Below are 5,440 nucleotides of genomic sequence, written 5' to 3'. Positions count from 1 at the left end.
GAAAGAAAGAAAGAAAGAAAGAAAGAAAGAAAGAAAGAAAGAAAAAGAAAGAAAGAAAGAAAGAAAAAGAGAGAAAGAAAGGGAAAGAGAAAGGGAAAGGAAAAGAAAAGAGCTCTTATATATATCAGGGAACAGAGAAAAGAAAGTCAGGGATACCTCTGGTAATGGGATTGTTAAGAGGCAACAGAAATCCCCTAGGCCATCAGGATGATTGTCAGTAGCAAGCCGGGAGAGATTTTTAGAGACAAGAATAAATCTTTGGGTCTCAATTTCCAACCAGTCCCACACACTTGGAGTTTCTGCCTTTACTTCCAATCTCATAGGATTGAGTGGTGGTTTATTAAGAATGCCAGTGGCGGCCAGGCGCAGTGGCTCACACCTGCAACCCTAGCACTTTGAGAGGCCGAGGCAGGCGTATCACCTGAGGTCAGGAGTTTGAGACCAGCCTGGCCAACACAGTGAAACCTTGTCTCTACTAAAATACAAAAATCAGCCAGGCATGGTGGTGCACACGTATAGCCCCAGATGCTCAGAAGCCTGAGGCAGGAGAATCACTTGATCCTGGGAGGCAGATGTTGCAGTGAGCTGAGAGTGCCACTGCGCTCCAGCCTGAGCAACAGAGTAAGACTCCGTCTTAAAAAAAAAAAAAAAAGAATGCCAGTGGCATTCCCTTACAGATGCCCTCGCCACCAGATGTCACCCTGTGTCTTCCCACAACTGTTGTCTACTCTTCATCTACCTCCACATAGGCCTGTGCCCTTTTCACTGCTGTTCTTCAAAGAATTCACCTCTACAGGGGCAGCCATGGTGCGGGCTTTGGCAGTCTGACCCCACAGAGAACAGGCAGATTGGGCTCTCTCTGAAATTCATTCTAGTTCTATGGACTAAATTGTATCCTCCCCAAAATTCATATGTTGAAGCCCTAACCCCTCATGTGACTGTACAATCATGCACTGCTTAGCAATGGGGATACATTCTGAGAAATGCATCACCAGGCAGTTGTATCGTAGTGACATCGTAGAGTGTGCTTACACAAACCTAGATGGCATAGCCTACTAAAATATGGCATTATAATGTGGGACTACCACTGCATATGTTGTTCATTATTGACCAAACCATTGTTATGAGGCACATGGCTGTATTTGGAAATGAGGCCTTCAGAAGGTAATTAAGATTAAATGAGATCATAAGGGTGGGGGCCTGAACTGACAGGATTAGTGCCCTCATAAGAAGAGACACCAGAGAGCTGGCCCTCTTCCTTCCCACACACGTACCAAGGAAAGGCCATGTGAGGATGCAACAAGAAGGCAGCCACCTGCAAGCCAAGAAGAGAGCCCTCACATGAAACCAAGCCCTGCTGGCCCCTCGATCTTGGACTTCCCAGCCTCCAGAACTGTGAGAAAACAAATGTCTGTTGTTTAAACCATGCACTCTGTGGTATTTTGTTATGTTGCCTGAGCAGACCAGCATAGAGATCTTTGGTTTTAAGGGATGTCTCACATGCGGTTTTGGGCTGTTGAGCTGCCTAAGGAAACATTATCATCCTCTGGACAGAGACTTAATGCTGGCAATCAAAATCAGCTTTGTTCCACTCTATAACTCTCTGGAAATGTTTGAATCCACTCTGGCAATGTGTTTATTCCTTTGCAATGTGCCAACTGGAGCTTCGAAAGCCTTCTTGAGATCAAGCTTTTGAAAATGTGGCTTAGCGTATGAATGACCATCAGTGAAGGTCACTCTCCATCCCTGCCAACTGGTTCAGCCTGCATAGGCTCCTCCACTCTGCTGGGGCCAGGAGAGTGGGCAGAGGAATGTGGCTTCCAGCAAAACAAACCACATTGAAAAATATATAGTCTTGCAGATACATACATAGATAGCCTGGTTATAACAACAATGGATGCTTATTATAGAAAAATTGAAAAAAAAATTTAAATATGAAGAAGAATATTTAAATTGCCCATAATCCCACTGCTTCGATGCACTTCCTTCCAGTCCTGTGTGTGTATGTGTGTGTGTGTACAGAATTGGGATCATACCATATATATGTATATATATATCCTCCTTTGTCATTTAACATCATTTATCATGGATGTATTGTCAAGTCATTAGGTATTCTTCAAAAGAAAAATACTGTTTTAGTGGCATTTTCTGTGTATGACCTTTACCTAAGTGCATGAATCTATTCATGTAAAAATGCCAAAGGGAAAGGGGCTGATAGTAGCTTGACTTCCTAGTGCTCTGAACTCCTTAGCAGTGATTGCCATTTACCAAGGTGGGCTACCCAGAGAAATGGTGGGACCTTTTTTTTCTCTAGAAGAATTTGAGAACAAAAAAGTCCCCTTCAGTGGGGGGTGCAGCTTTTTAAAAAGTTTCTCAGGCATGCCAGTCATCTGGGGTCATAACCAGTCACCTTAGGTTTTTACTCCTTCCCTCACCCTGCCATCAAGTCACAGCCCTGGGAGGAGGATGCTGACAAACAGGTGCGCTTGTCTCTTTTTTTTTTTTTTTTTTTTTGAGAAGGAGTCTTTCTCTGTCCCCCAGGCTGGAGTGCAGTGGCGCGATCTCGGCTCACTGCAAGCTCCGCCTCCCGGGTTCACGCCATTCTCCTGCCTCAGCCTCCCGAGTAGCTGGGACTATAGGCGCCCGCCAACACGCCCGGCTAATTTTTTGTATTTTTAGTAGAGACGGGGTTTCACCGTGTTAGCCAGGATGGTCTCGATCTCCTGACCTTGTGATCCGCCCGCCTCGGCCTCCCAAAGTGCTGGGATTACAGGCTTGAGCCACCGTACCCGGCCGCGCTTGTCTCTTACCTGCAGGCCAGTGCCTAAAATCCTAGACTTTCAGGTCCACCTCTTTCCACCCCCTAGGGGAGAACACAGAGACCTAGAGAGTGGAGGCAGGGGCTTGTGAAGGGCAGCCCTGAGACAGGAACACAGGCCTAGGCCCTCATGCTTGCTCCTTTCTCTTCCTTTTATTATAATAAAGTTTTTTTTCAGGCATACGAAAGAGTGTAATCCAAGAAGAGAAATACTTTGTTTCCTCCACTCAACTTCAGAAATAAAAATATCTTTGAACTTCCTCAGTTCCCCTTCCCATTTCTCACCCTTCCTCCTCACCTCCCCCTAAATAGTGACCACAGTCCCGAGTTTTTGGTCTTCATGCCACAGAGATTTTCGTATCTTTACTGCATATGCATACAAAAAAATCATATTTTTTTTAAAATTGAGATGGAGTTTCACTCTTGTCACCCAGGCTGTCACCCAGGCTGGAGTGCAATGGCACAATCTCAGCTCACTGCAACCACCACCTCCCAAGTTCAAGCGATTCTCCTGCCTCAGCCTCCCGAGCAGCTGGAATTGCAAGTGTGCACCACCACATCTGGCTAATTTTTGTATTTTTGGTAGAGATGGGGTGTCACCATGTTGGCCAGGCTGGTCTCGAACTCCTGACCTCAGGTGATTCGCCCGCCTCAGCCTCCTGAAGTGCTGGGATTACAGGCATGAGCCACCATGCCTGGCTGAAATTATATTTTTTCACATTTTAAACTACATATACTTGTTATCATACTTTGGGACCCTTTTGCGACTTTTTTTGTTTCACTCAATGCTTTTAAAGATTTACCTACGTTTTAACATCAAGAATATTCCAGACTATGAATGCGTCACAATATATTTACCTATTCTCAGGTTTGTGAACATTTAGGACATGTTTTACCACCACAGAGGCACAGCAATGAATATTCTTGCACAAGAATATTGTACCTAATTTTTCCCGGGCTGAGCTCACTAAGCTAAGTAGCCTGTGATCGTGAGCTATTACCCAGATAAGCATAGATTCTGGTTACAGTTCTGCAGTTACTAAATTTGTGTTATGCCATCCTGGAGAGGGTGGAAAGGAAACAGCAGTAGTGGAATGAATGAGTTGGACCCAGAACAACTTGGCAGGTGGAAATACATGTAGGAAAACCCCTGCTGAAAAATAGAAGAGGGAAAAAAAATTCCAGGAGAAATTGTGCTCCCAACTCCACCCTGTGATCAATTCCCAAACTCCTTTCCTGGAGGAGCTCTGAGGCCTGTAGGAGATAGAAGGTCATATACTCAGACATTTATTGATTGAAAAAAGGTTAAGTCTAACTCTTTCTTTGTCTTTTTGATCGTTAAATGAAAAATGCTATAGATGCTAAAGTTCTTCTGAAACATTTGACTAACTGCTTGAATTGGAACAATTTTTTTATCATTGCCTCAAGTTTTTTAATAGCTATTTTTTAAGAGAATATTCTTGAAGAATTCAAACAACACCATCAAGTAACATTTATTCATTTGAAGTTTTATCCTCTCTTTCTGTTTTTAAGATCCTCTGAAAAAGCTTAATGTTTATCCCTCCAATTTTGGCCTGCTTTAGCAAGTACCAAAATTTTTGCCCTGAGTTGTTTTTTTTTGTTTTTTTTTTTTAAACAAAGCTGAAATTAACACTGCTCTCTTGACCCAGGTACAAAAACTCTTCCTTTACATAATGACTTTCACCCATCTGGGAAGGGAGCTTATGAGTCTGTCACCAGCCACGGAAAATGAAATTCTCTAAATCTCAATGAAATAATGTCTGCCTTTGGCCTTTCTTAACCAAAAGAGTGAAGGATTTAGACACAAAGAAAACAGATAGTTGAAATCTGGGCACCTTGCCTTCCCAGAATGTGCTTGCTCCAAAGTAGGTCAGACTGTATTGCTACAAATCTTAACAATTCTTTTTAATACTTTCACTGGTTACATCTGAGGGCTTGGAGGGAGAATAATTCCTTCAGTTAATTAAAGAAAAATTACAGTAGTGAAGGAAAGGCTCCAGAAGTGCCAAGGATCTCTATCTCTAACCCCGGTGAGTTCATCAACATTAAAATTATTATCAAAAGAATCACTGGTAGTGATGCAATTATTATACAATGGATGCTTCCGTGGCCTGCCATGGTTGACTGCGGACATTCATTCTCCCTCCTGGTGTCTGAGCTGACGCAGCTTCAGGAGAGGCCAAGACCAAGCTGCAAGAAGAGAAAACTGGAATGAACCCGACCTCTCTCAGGTTGACATCCGTCTCCAGGGGTGTCCAGGGATGGTGTTTTTTAAACCCAGAATTCAGGAGAAACTTACTAGAAGCAGATTTTGATGGAGGTGTGTGTGGGTGACACAAATATCCTGGAAGCTTGCATATTCTGAGTCCCCGGGGGCATATTGTTTCTGAATCCAAATCCCCCCCTTTTTTTTTTTTGGCCCCTCTTATACGTCTTCCTTAACCACAAAGTGATACAGGTGCATCTAAGAGCAACCTTGCCAGGAAGTAAACAATATAGTCACAGAATCAAAATGTTGCCAGTGTATTTTATTTTATTTTATTTTATTTTTTTTGGTGAGGCAGGGTCTCACTCTGTCGCCCACCCTGGAGTGTGGTGGCA

Source organism: Hylobates moloch, unplaced genomic scaffold, assembly GCF_009828535.3.
Source record: "Hylobates moloch isolate HMO894 unplaced genomic scaffold, HMol_V3 SCAFFOLD_24, whole genome shotgun sequence".
Lineage (NCBI taxonomy): Eukaryota > Metazoa > Chordata > Mammalia > Primates > Hylobatidae > Hylobates > Hylobates moloch.
Note: the sequence above shows the minus strand (reverse complement) of the source record.